The following is a 13645-nucleotide window of genomic DNA, read 5'->3' on the forward strand; positions in this document are numbered from 1 at the left end:
CTTCTCCTGACTTGAAGTCCAGCCGTTGCTCCTCCGTCGTCGAGGCAAGACTGCTCCGGTCTTCGGTTCTGGGAGGCGAGAAATATCGCGAGCTCATGTGGGTTGACATGCTCTTCCAGGACGTCAACGTGAGTTCTCTCTTCTATTTCTTTTTCGGATCTGAGTTCGATCATTCCGGCGAGGCTATTTTGTTTACTGATGAATATATGACACTGTTTCTGTTGGTTTATTAATTTACATAATATGAAATGTAGAATCTTTATCTGTATATGGAGAGGAGCTTATATAGTTTAGTTTCTGAGCTACGTTACGAATGTGTTTTAGGCAAAAAGAAATTGAAAATGTATATTCATGTGTTGTAGGCAATTGAAGAACAAAGATGAGGATAGAGTAGTTAAGAACAATGAAGGTCTGCCTCAGCCATTTTTGCGAAGCTGCAATGATCGTGCAAGGCAGCTCCAGGCTTCTTCTTCAGGTCTTTTCCCATGTTTAAAGGTTTTATCTCTCTCACACTTCACTTTTTATCATTCAGATTATTTATTTTTCACAAACAATTCAGACTGTCGGCTGTGTTATGTTGTCTTCGTTTAATATTTCTTTTTCATCGATCTATTTCGTCATCTACGGTTCTTTGCGAGACGAATCCATCACCATTAAAAACTATTGGGTTTGAAGTTTTTTAAGTAATGTAATCTTGGAAAAAGTTGAATAAGGCAGCAGAGAAATAATAGCATTAGCTTATAGGTTGCTAAGTCAGCTACTTTCAGAACTAAATTGCCTCACAGTTTTCTTTTTTGACTCGGGTCAAGTTACTTGGTTTGAGGCTACAATCAGTTCGCAAGTGATTGACATAAATATTCTGCCGTTCAGGCGTTCAATCCCCTGGAGGTAGCAAAGAGTCAGACTCTGTGAAGGTTGCTAGAGGAGGTTAGCCATTCAAAGTTTTCTGTCGTTACTATTTCTTTTGGTAGCAATAAAAATTATATGGCTACTGAATTTATTAACAATTGCTATATTTTCAGTTAAAGCTGTTTCCAGGAGGACACAGTCATTGGTTGAGAGGTTTGAGAGAAGAGACACAATTACACTTCCGGAAGAAAGATAAAGCAGCAATAGTTCAGAGCACTAATGCTGTGGAGAAAGTGGCCAAATCATCATCGATACGAGCAGTTAGCATAACGCCTACCCAGGTCATGGAAGTTGAACTTGATGAGGCAACTAACTTGACCACAGTTGAAACTCCTGTGATATTTATTGCAAGAGCTAATTGTAATATCCAGCTGTTTTTAATCAACAATGCAGTTCTCTGCAACTTTCTTACATGTTTATTTTCTTATTTAATTTCTGGTTGGCTATTACATATGTTGCTAACACTATACACAATTTTATTGTGGCATCAATGAGATGACGTCTACAAGTTTAACTCTGGTTCATGAAGAGATCATGATGGTGATATCAGTCAGGGTTGGTCCCTAGATTACTTTCATGGTTTCCCAGTTTGTGCATTTTACATGTTTGGTACATAAGAAACAGGAAGAACACAACTTGGATCTTTCTCACGTTTGGTTTTTTAACATACAAAACAATAGCTTGGTTGTTTTTAGATATATATATGTAAGAATACTTCTTTTTAGCCATGGACGGTGATTATTATCAAAGAGAATATTGGCTGAGACAAATGCATCTGAAGGGAAGGGACGGCTGACCTTGGTGCATTGAATTAGTACCTATATATATGTAAGAATGATTCTTTGTCACTATATATGTTCCTGAGAGAACATATATACAATCTTTCCCCTTCTGCTTTTTACACTGGTTCTTCTTTTTATTTATATTGCAGTTTTGTTTTAGAAAACATACATCAGTTATATATCATGCATTAGTGCATTATAATGTAACATCCCAACTATAATATAAATAAAAACCACAACATAAAAATTGTTTAACTTTAACTAATTTAATCAAAACCAATTTTAGATAAAAAAAGATTATAATATATATACATATTATATATATATATATGTGTTGTGTGTGTGTGTGTAAAAACATAGATGATTGATACATCAAATGAGATTTAGGATGAAATGGAATAAAAGTTTTGAAAAGACACCTGTGAAAGTTGTGAATTCAATGGTTTTAAAACTAAAATAGAATTATGATAGTTTGTACATTTAAAAAAAATCCAACAAATTTATATAAGCAAGATAAATGAAAATTTAGATCATAGGTCTAAATAGTTAGGTTGTAAGTGCATAATTTCGCTGTGAGAATTTAGTTTGTGGATTTTAGGTAAGATACTACAATTTTTAAACCAATATTTTAAGAAAAAAATATATTCTAAAAGGATTGTATATTTAGAGGTGAGGGTCAATTAAATAACTAAAAGTATTACAAGAAGCAAAATTTATAAAAAATTAGTGAAATGAAACATTTCTACAATCCTACTAATCAAACACATAATTAAAATTTAATCAATTTTTTTTTCCATTTTCTCATCACCTTATATATAATTTCCAGTAACAAAAAGTCAGATTTTGATATTGAATTTTTGAAATTTGTAAGACAGAAAAAATAATTGAAATAATTTTAGGATTGTCTAACTACTTATATTTTTATAACAAGCTAAATGAATATTTAGATCATAAGTCTAAAATAGTTGGGTTGTAAGTGCATAAATTCGCTGTGAGAATTTAGTTTGTGGATTTTAGGTAAGATATTACAATTTTTAAACCGGTGTTTTAAGAAAAAAAATATATTCTAAAAGGATTGTATATTTAGAGGTGAGGGTCAATTAAATTACTAAGAGTATAACTAAAAACAAAATTTATAGAAAATTAAGTGAAATGAAACATTTCTACAATCCTACTAATCAAACACATAATTAAAATTTAATCAATTTTTTTTTCATTTTCTATCACCTTATATAAAATTTCCAGCTACAAAAAAAAAATCAGATTTTGATATTGAATTTTTGAAATTTGTAAGACAGAAAAAAGACTTGAAAATAATTTTATTGTCTAACTACTTATATTTTATAATATATTATACCATTTGTATATCAAAATAAACATACATACAAAATATATAACTAAATTAACATTTTTGGAAAAAAAAACCCGCCCGTAGGACGGGTCGACCCTAGTATATAATAATAATAGGAAAATACAATGATACTATAAGTTAGGTTTATTAATTATTGTTGCCATACTTTTAGTTAGAATTTGATTTTGGAAATGCATTAATTAAATAGAAAATACAAAGAATCATAAAAGGTAAATTAATTAATAATTTTACTAACATGCCATTGTAAATAAGTTTAAAAACTAAGTGGTGTTTTATTTTTGTACTTTTGTTTTTTAATATAGATAAGTTTGTAATTTAATAAAGTTAATTTTATGATAATTAACTAAGATTTTGAAACAATTTGGTATGTTTTCTATATTTATAAAAACTTTAGTAAAAATTGGATGAATTGGTTTATAATGTTAGTAACATAAAACTTAAAGAGGGTAGAGGTGAATCAGTAAATAGTTTTGTGGAAATATGTTTATTAGTTTAATATTGGTAAAAATCGTTAATTGGTCTATTTTATAGTGGGTCTCGTACCCAACATAGCAAACGCAAACAAATCTAGTTATAAAGTAATATCAGTGATATCTTAATATACCATTTAATGTTGGTAAAAAATCATTTGTTCACAAATATAAAAAATGAGTATTATCTTTCTAGCAGTTCGTATTTTTTTGTTAATTCAGTTTAGGAAAAGAGTAATTCAATTAGGAAAATATATTTATAGCTTAAATTTAAGGTTAGTTAATATTTCAGTGGCATTCTATTGTAATTAAGTAGTAATTTTTAGGGGTATTTCATATTTGTATTTCTCCTTTAATAGAACTAGGAAACAACCCCGCACGTAAACGCGCGCGAAAGTGTATTTTTTATGGTTCAATATTTCTTAAATATATTTTAAATAAATAAAATTTTATAGAGTAAATAATTGGATTAATATATCCACACAACAAATACGTGTAAAAATAAAATGTGTAAGTAAACAACAAATACTAGTAATTTATTTAAAAGTTCAATTGTTCTTTGATATCAATACAATATTAAGTTACATAATCGTCTTTTTTTATTTTTTATTTTTCTTTGTGACCGTTTTACTTTTTTTTCCGCTTCTCATTGAATTTATTATAAGAAGATGCATTTAAAACCAACTGAATAGTCACAACTCTTAAATTTTTAAAATATAATTTTAAGATATTTATCTACTTTTTGAACTATTTAAAATACACAATGCAGATATTTAGATAAAGTATTAATAAAATGACATGGGCAAATTAAAAACAAAAATACACAATTTTTTCATCCCATAAAACTAAAATATATAATTTTGTAAATGAAACTGAAGTTTCTAAAATAAAACAAAGAATAAAAGACAAATTTCTTAGAAAGAAAAAATAATTATATATCACAATCTATGTAATTGTGATCACTAAAAACTAAAGGAACAAGAACTTCACTTTTAATTAATAGAAAAGAAAATCTGAGCTTATTATTTTTCATCACAATAACAAGAATTAAAATAAAAAATAAAACAGTACAAGTGATCAATTGCATCTCTTCATTGCATCTATTCAATACATCTCTTTAATAAAAAGTTGTCTTATTACAAATGAAGAGTTGCGTCTTTTCTCTTTTACAACTCTTAAACAAAACTACTTGACTAAAAGACACAATCCTTAACACATGCACACTTCACTAAACTCAATTACAACTAACGATAACTAACAATTTTTCATGTTAAAAATATTTAGGAGATGCAAATTTTCAGCTAAATATTAAGGGTTACAATTGTTGATAGTTAATTATTGTAATGGTTGGCTAAGGGATGCAATAGTTAACACCAAAATTTATAATGGTTTATCACTAAAATAAAATAATAGATTTAACTATATTTTTGGTTTTATTAAAGACACAATCTTTCTACATTGAATAGGATTTCTATTATTAGTAAGAATTGTTTTAGGACCATTAGATGAAGAAAACAACAATAACCGTCAGATTCTAACTCTTCAAATTATTTTTTTAACAAAATGCACAAACTATAAAAATGTATGTCTCTTATTATTCAAGAGATATAAGAGATGTGTCATTTCAAGTAAATAAATGCTCAAAACAGAAAGTTTTAATAATGATAATGTATGATTTGTTTATTTAAAAGATGAGTTGTTTAAAATAAATTTTTAATGATGAAAATGTATGATTGTGTCTATTTAAAAGATATATTGTTTAAAATATATGGCTATAGAAAGAAGAGTTACCAAAAACTTTGATTACATCGCCATACATAACAAGAGTTGTGTATATCCATTAGATCATAAAATAAAGAGAATTCTGACCTAAATTGTTCTAAGGAAATTCTTTACTAAAACTAAATTGTTCAATATTCATAGAATATATATATTTTCAAAAATATATTTATATATTTATTACATTTTAATTTTCATTTAGATGCTGAATATATTAGTTTAAAATAATAAAATCAATATCAAAAGAAAAGAAAAAATATGCAAAATGTATGTAGTAAATTAATTATAAATTGACTATTGAATTTATAGAAAAATATATATACATTTTTATTAAGAATATCGGGTTGAGATGCTGTAAAAGACTGGCCGAGACAAGAAGTTCATGTTCAGTATTAGGAATACCAACCTTTTGTATTGAATCAAAGCAATTGCTGACAGACAGCCAATATATGGTACCTACTTATGACATCTTTCTTTTTAGAGTTTGGGAGCCCTCCAAGTGATTATTTTACAGAAAATCATGTTTCAGGTCTTGACGTTGGCATGACAAAAAGGAATCCTCCAGTGGTGAACTTACGTTTACCAGGAAGGAGGCAACTGCCCCACAATAATCTATAAATAAATGTTTTTGCTTAAGAAATATCATATATTCCGTAGCAAATTTGGTTTTGACTAAAAGTTTGCTCCCCCTAGACCAGGGTTCAAATTCCCACCTCCTCTTTAACACACCTTTTAATTATTTTATGTCCCCACAAAGTTTTTTTTCTAGATTCGCCAATGGCATCCTCCTCGCAGCAAAACCCATGTACAATGATAAAGAAAAGGATTCAATTTGTATTCTTCTACCTAAAATCAGTATTTTTAGCATGTGCAACCATGTAACCAGAGACCAAAGCAAAGCTCGACAAAACAGAATCCCCTCAACTAATAAATGCTATCCACCGATAAATGTAAATCTCTTAATTTAGACTTTGATCTCCATAACAATTTTCATTATCAGTATCAATCACATTACAACAAAAGATTTGTGGAAAAAGCTATTTCGTTTATTTTTGCTCTCATTCCAGTCTTGAAGATTCACTGAAATTTCAACATAACAATATTATTATCTACTGAAAAATATTGCTAGAAATTTCAAATTTAATAAGATAGATTGTTTATACCAAAGGTGAAAACATAATATATAGAATGTACAAGCCAAAATATGTCCCTGGTAGGTGGACAAGAACAAAAAAAAAAGTAATACGTGAGGGCACATAAAAGGTTATTGAAATAGAAAACAAGTTCATGCAGTGGCGTAAAAGAAAAGCTCATGCCGCTCCGTTCCTTGTGCAATGAGGACCTTGTGCCAAGGCAAGTCTTCAACTCTGAAACTACCACAATGGCTTTGATCATAACTCCGTCCACAGCCTTGTGGTCGTCTTTTCCCTTGTGCAACACTTCCTGTGAATGAAGAGACCAGTTGTATTATACTTTCATCAAAACAGTTGATATATCTTTTCGCAAATAAGATTGCTAACTCTCTCTCTCTAATTGCCTCGAAGACTCTGATAGACCTTGGAGTGTATACGTAATGGAGAGGGGAAGGCAGCCCGCAGAGGAAGAGGAAAGAAGTACAAGGGAGAGCTTGAGTTTGAAGCGTAACAGAAAACAATAAACTTGATTAGTATAAATAGTAGACTCGTTTCTTGCCAAAAAAAAAGTAGACTCGTTTGTATTTTTCCTTTGAGCTTTTATGAAGTTTGTTTTGGATCTTTAAGCAATTCTCTTAGGATTTGTGTTCAGTATTGTACTGTTAACAATCAAAGAGTAGTAAAGGAAAGTATTATTCAGATATATACATCCACGGCTCCATCACTCTTCTTCTCCCTTCTTGTTCTTCTCTTCTCTGCTACCTTTCCAAAATGCTTATCATCAAAGTTATCGAGGCTAACATCAGAGATATTCAGGACAAGCCCACCATTGATCTTGATGGGCTAATTACAAAAAAGAAACATATCAGCTGACGCAAGTAGTGAATGGTTAAGATGGATAATAGAAGGTGGCAGAATTAGAAAAACTCACCAGTCATAGAAAGAGAAACAGAGGGAAGTTGGTAATTTTAACTATCTTGCCCGTGAACCGGGAACCTACCAGCAAGGATAATCAGCACTGTCCCAGGGATGATGCTGGATCTGCAATACAATTAAACAAGCACATTCACAAGAAGAAAGCCTACTCAGACTACAGCGTATCATTGTTCATAGACATCTTCATTCTCTTGCCACTGATATGGAACAAGCCTAATCAGACAAATAACGTGTAACCGAAGTTAAGAACATGGAAAAGATTAAAGAAAAAAGACAATATGTTAAATAAGGAATGATAATTAATTTGAACCAGTTAACCGCCTTCTCCTTTGCATACATCAAGAATCCCTGCAACCTATTCACTGACACCTAAGAACATCACATCTCTACGTTTGGAAATTTTCGTTAAATCAAACATATATCTACGTCTAGATCAATTACGGAAGTTCAATTTTAAACTAATTTAAAAATACAGATTTAGCGAGAGAGGAATGTGATTAAAGAAGACATACATAGCTCCGGTAACCTTCCGATCCTAAAACAGCGAAGCTTTAACAGACGAAGCTTCGAAATTGTCATCGTAGTTGAGCCTCAACATCAGATGACATGATCTATGCTCGATATCTTATTTTCTCGACTTTGGGCTCTACAATTCCGTCCATGGCAGCATCTTCAGCGCCAAAACGGTGACGGCGGTGGCGGTTTAGATTCTCGACAAGATCTATTCGAAATCAATTGTGGCTGTCGAAATGGCTGCGGTTAGTGCAGATCATAATGATGAACCAAATCTTTTCCTTGGGACTTAAATGAAGCTTTCTCAGTGAACACCACACAACTACTCAAACCACTACATCAATCTATTAATCAGTTTAAAAGGTGCGTCCTTCCGTTATCAAAAGAGGTCACCGTAGAAAAGGTGCGTCGTTCCGTGTTCACCCTAAAAAGGTGCGTACGTCGATTAGAGAAGAGGAACATTTGTTAAAACAGTTGGATGACGTCACACTTAGTCATTAAAGCAAAACCATGTCCGTCAGATTAAATGAAGCGACAAAACTCAATCGTTAGATCAAACTTTTTTTTTGGGGGAAATCGCATAAAAAACCTTCAAAGTGTCACTTACTAGCACTTTAAACCTTGAAGTTTTTTCACTAACACTTTAAACCTTCAAAATGACAATTATATCATAAAAAACCTCCAAAGCAAAAAGTTGACCGGTTCAGCAGGTAATTTTTCAAAAATAATTATTTAAATAATAAAATAAACAAAATAAATAAATTCAAAAAATGAATAAAGTCGAAACTTTTAATAAAATTCACAAAATTGAAACATAATAAAAAAATTAAATGTGAGAAACCATCATCGTCATTAGTGAATTTTGAATTTTCTATTTTCCAATTTTAAAAAAAATTGTGAACTTTTCATTTAGTTCTTCTCTATTTAAATTTAAACTTATTTATCATTAATTTTTAGTTATTTTATTTTATTAATATTTTAGAAAATTATTTAATTTTATAAATATTTATTTAATTTTCTAAAATTTTAGTTTATTTTTTTTGATTTTTTTTTCATTTTTGTAACTTTTATTAAAAGTTTCGATTTTTATTTATTTTTTGGATTTTTATTTGTTTATTTTACTAATTAAATAATTATTTTTGAAAAATTACCTGCTGAACCGGTCAACTTTTTGCTTTGGAGGTTTTTTATGATACAATTGTCACTTTGAAGGTTTAAAGTGTTAGTGAAAAAACTTCAAGGTTTAAAGTGCTAGTAAGTGACACTTTGAAGGTTTTTTATGCTATTTTCCCTTTTTTTTTCTATAAAAAAATGATGACATCATAAGAGAGCAAAACAGGTTTGCTATTATATATAGATAGATAGATAAACCAACGTTAAAAAATTGAGTACTTCTCAATACACAAGATATATATATATATATATTTTAAAATATAGTACTATATAAAATTAGTGATTCAAATAATAAATTTCAAGATACGACCTCGACAGAGTATTAAGAAAAAATTACTCTTTAAGTCACTTTATGACTTTGTTATTACACCTAAAACTACATTGCACTTGAGACACATATTATTATGTGTGAAAGACACCAATACCCTTTATTCAGAGACCAAATCATATTTCTCTTTAACCTTTAGTCATCCAAACAATGGTATTTCTCCTCTAATTTTCTTTTTACCAAATCACGAATCCTAATTCTGCATAAAACTCCAGATTTCAAATGTTTACAGAGGCACAAAGACTAAGAACCCTAAGACAGAAACATCTTCATGTTTTCTCTCTCCACAATCACCACCACCATGCTCAGAGTTGTTTTTTCGTATGGTCATTCTTCCAAACTGGGTTTTTCTTCTTCGATTCCACGGCCTTTTTCAGTTGTATCTCAGCCTCGCTCTCATCTCCATCTCCCTTCTCATCATTTTGATATTGCATCTCACTGAAATTAAATATCAGATTGTTATGCTCCCTTATACTATTTCCTATTTGTTGCGATTCTAGTTCCATCTCGAGTTTCTCCAAACCTCTGTACTCGTTTCAGGTTCGTTTTCCCTTCTCTATGTTTCTATCTTACGACAATTCTCATTATCTTTGTTTCTTACTATTGTTGTGTCGATGAGGTGTATGTTTACAGCGTAAAGCTTGTCCTTTTTTTTGTTTTTCATCTTTTAGATATGCGAAATTTTCATATGGGTTTTGATTGAACAGGATCAGTGGATTTGGCATGGACATTAGAAGCAAAGCCAGAGTAAACTGATACTTTGTTTCATCCAAACCCGAGTGAATATGGAAGGTTCTGCTCCTTCGAAGCGTGTACAGATTATATTTGACTGTCGTGTGGTGGTCATATTGCCTCTAGTATCATGTGTTCTTTGTATCCATGCTTCGGTAAATGCAACATTGTCCACAAATCTTTGTCCACACAATCTTAAAGTAACGACAGCTATGGCGACGAAGCTGTTTTCTCCAGCGTTGTCTTGTCCATGGATACTTCAAGAGATGTAGTACTCCACGATACTGTGAGACGAAACAAAACGAAACAGAGTCTCCCCTGTCACTGCCATGGTTGTGGAGCCTCTTAATGCTGCGATTCAGATTCATCAATCATGTAAGCTCATTTAGAAGAAAGTTTTGAGGTTTTTGATATGGTTTTAGTTTAGTAGGCTGTGTTCACACATTTTTTCAAGAAATCCTGTCCACAATACCTTGAACATATGTTTCCCTTGATTAAAAGCTTAATGAAGATGAAGAGTTGATTTTTATGGCTTACTAGTTACTACTAATACATCTTATACAGAGATGCTTCATTGATTAATTTATTTAATGTGTTTGGAGATTGAGTAAGCTCAATTTTGATGGTTTCATTTGTTTGTTTTGAAGAAGACAGTAGAAAGCACCAAGAAGACAATCTTGCTCCAGTTTTGATTGTTTCGTTTGTTTGTTTTGAAGAAGACAGTAGAACATATGTTTCTCTATTTTCTATATCTATGTCCACAATTTTTTTTACAAAATCTTGTCCACAACTTTCGGTTTTCTATCCATATATTTTTCATATTCAATGTCCATGTCCACAATTTTTTTCGTTTTTTGTCCAATAACATAGTTTGTATTGAGATGTACTAAATAGTTAATATGAGCCGTTAGATTGATATTCTTTTTTATGATCGTGTGGTCCTTATCATAGCACAAAGAGAAAGAGAGTACAAAGTCTCTCGGTTCATCTCAATAAGGGCAAAATTGTCAACAAAGTCTCTCAATTTCAGTGACTGTGTGTCATAAGTGGAAAGTGACTATAGATGTAACGATAACTCAAAATGTGATATATTATGTAATCAACTCATCTTGCTTAATTTCTTAATCTTGCTTGATTAATTTTGTCAATTTCAGGTGTGCACATAACTTTTTAGTTTATTGACATGGTGTTATGCTGTCTGGTACAATTAAATGACTTATTTATCGTTGACAAAAGAAAATGACATTGCGAAAACAAAAATGTGAGGGTTTAAAGGTGGCAAGCCTGTACCAGAAGTTGACCACAGTCATATGACCATCTAGAGAGAAGCTCCATCAACACATTCACTCATCCAACTTGTACAATGGCTTTATAATACAAAATAAATTAAAAAACTACAATGTTAACTAGAGAGCAAAAGTTTTAACAACTCTTTAAAAGGGGACGACTTTACCTTATATGCGTCTCCAAGAGAGAGATGCCACAGTGCACCAGCAGCTTCCTGAGCCACAAGTCTACTCGTAGACTTTGCTAAACCAAGAACAACATCAACCCCTCCTTCTTGCAACAGCCTTTGCAGCATTATCATGTAAAGACAGGTTTGGAATAGCCCTTGCAGCTTCTGACTGGAAACTTTCTTTCCAAGATTTAGCGAACTTTAACAGAATTGGGATGCCTCCATTACACATAACTGATATACTAACATTGTCATCACCCATATGGATGAAAGATGCAAGACCTATGGCTGCGCTCTCTTGGACATCCTCTTGTGAGCTTTGCATTAGCCTGAGAAACAACTTAGGTCCATGGTTATGCCAGAAAGTGTTCAGTCCAATTAAGTTTTTTTCTGCCAAATGTAGAAGCGTTCGAGAAAGGTTCCACTCAAGCCAACGCATTGTATCCTTCGGCATCTTCGAGTTATCTTCAAATAATAGAGAAAAGCCATCCTGTTTAAAGTATTGTTAAACTTAGCAATCAAGATCTTTCCTTTGAATTCATCAGGGTCGAATCTGCAACATTTTCAAGCATAGTGCAGTTTAAAGCACACACAACTTTCAATCTTTAAGATGATGTCAACAGCCTTGAACCGCCACATGGTCAATGCTGGTTCTCGAGACGTCCAAACAGGTTAAGTTCAGAAGCTTCTCCCAACTCTCACTTGCAACTCTCCAGTTAATGTTTGACGTCCCAGTGACAGCAAGGTAGCAAAGAGAAACAACTTCTTCGTTGATGTTCAGACAATCTAGGAATCCAACATCACTGAGCTGTGGACAATGCTGGGCCAAATATATAATCACCTCGGAGCTAACATCTCTCATTCCAGAGAGACGAAGCGATTTAAGTTTAGGACAACAAATGGCTCTCTCCGAAGCCTGGTCCAAGCTGGAGGCTCTCAAGATCTTTGTGGCGTATAACGATCATAGAAAATGTAGCATCTGTTACGTTCTCACAACCTTCGCCGCTTATCTCACGCAGCTTCCTTGCTTTGAGAATAACCAAGGCAGCATGAGAGTCAAGGCCATTAAACCTAACCTTCTGAAGTTCAGCACACCTATTTGCCAGAGAAGCTGCTGCTCAATGGCCAAACCTGTGAGCGCGAAGATCCAAGGAATTCCACAGATAAGGAGAAGCACCGAGGCTTCTCCATGTCGCACAGGTAGATGCTAAGCTAGCTCGGTTACGGCTGTCCAGTAGAGTAAACACGTAAAGCATCAGGTCGTAAGTCAAACTAGTCCAATCCTTAGACCCTCGAACCTCTGGTGCTACATCTTCATCAAATCTCCGACGCACCACCCTACGATTCATATCCTCACCATCTTCCTCAACTCTCTGACGTACCCTAGGATTCATATTCTTGATCAGATGTATATACTCTACTACACAGTCCTCTTGCAGCTACTCAGCTTACAAAACTCAAAACCTGTAGAAAAATGAAAGCAAATTTAGATACACAATGTTTCCAAAACTAGAAACTAACTGCTAATACAATAGATCAGCGTTCTAAAAATCGGTTTAGGCGGTACATTAAGCAAAAAAAGATTTGTATCCTAAAGTTTTTATCACAAAAAAAATTACATAGTTCAAAAGAATATTCGGATTAGGCGAGGCAAAATCAGATTTAGAAAATACGATTGTTATTGATTTTTTTTTAAATCGAGAAGTTAAAAAAAAATCGGTCCCTAACTAATAATATTCTGTAATAATTACAGAATATCAATTTGTTGAACATTGCAACCAGAAAAAATACTCAACAAACAAATACAGTGGTTATAAGAACAAAACCTATCAAATAGATATGCAATAAAAGGACTTAGAGGACCAAAAAACCATGTCATTTGTATTCAAATTCAATACCGAGTCATAATCAAAACACGCTATCAAGCAAAGAGACCAGAAAACTATTTTAAGATCATCAAAAATGAAAAGAGAATAATCAAAACAAGTTAAATAATCACCTCTGTAACAAAAGAGAAGGACTTTATCTTCCTTTATTCTGAGAAACAGAGAAAGAATAAAGA

The 13645-nt window shown here is 32.0% G+C and overlaps 2 long non-coding RNA genes and 1 pseudogene across 6 annotated transcripts; 1 reads left to right on the plus strand and 2 right to left on the minus strand.

The window, feature by feature from the left end:
• The first annotated feature begins 323 nt into the window (after nucleotides 1-323).
• Nucleotides 324-1315, plus strand: LOC130503305 (uncharacterized). The gene is made up of 3 exons (XR_008940730.1): nucleotides 324-495; nucleotides 889-927; nucleotides 1023-1315. It is a non-coding gene; the product is annotated as an uncharacterized LOC130503305 (long non-coding RNA).
• Nucleotides 1316-6451: 5136 nt separating this feature from the next.
• On the minus strand, nucleotides 6452-8372 carry LOC130503306 (uncharacterized). 5 transcript variants are annotated; one of them, XR_008940735.1, is made up of 4 exons: nucleotides 7377-8348; nucleotides 7154-7288; nucleotides 6869-6938; nucleotides 6452-6755 (listed from the first exon to the last, which is right to left on the minus strand). It is a non-coding gene; the product is annotated as an uncharacterized LOC130503306 (long non-coding RNA). The 5 variants fall into 5 exon arrangements; XR_008940733.1 differs by having other exon boundaries at nucleotides 6869-7288; nucleotides 7377-8349; XR_008940732.1 differs by having other exon boundaries at nucleotides 6833-7288; nucleotides 7377-8349.
• A 3024-nt stretch (nucleotides 8373-11396) lies between these two features.
• On the minus strand, nucleotides 11397-12977 carry LOC130503304 (protein ARABIDILLO 2-like; annotated as a pseudogene).
• Between the last annotated feature and the right edge of the window lie 668 nt (nucleotides 12978-13645).

Source organism: Raphanus sativus, unplaced genomic scaffold (genome assembly GCF_000801105.2).
Source record: "Raphanus sativus cultivar WK10039 unplaced genomic scaffold, ASM80110v3 Scaffold0915, whole genome shotgun sequence".
In the NCBI taxonomy this organism is placed as follows: Eukaryota; Viridiplantae; Streptophyta; class Magnoliopsida; order Brassicales; family Brassicaceae; genus Raphanus; species Raphanus sativus.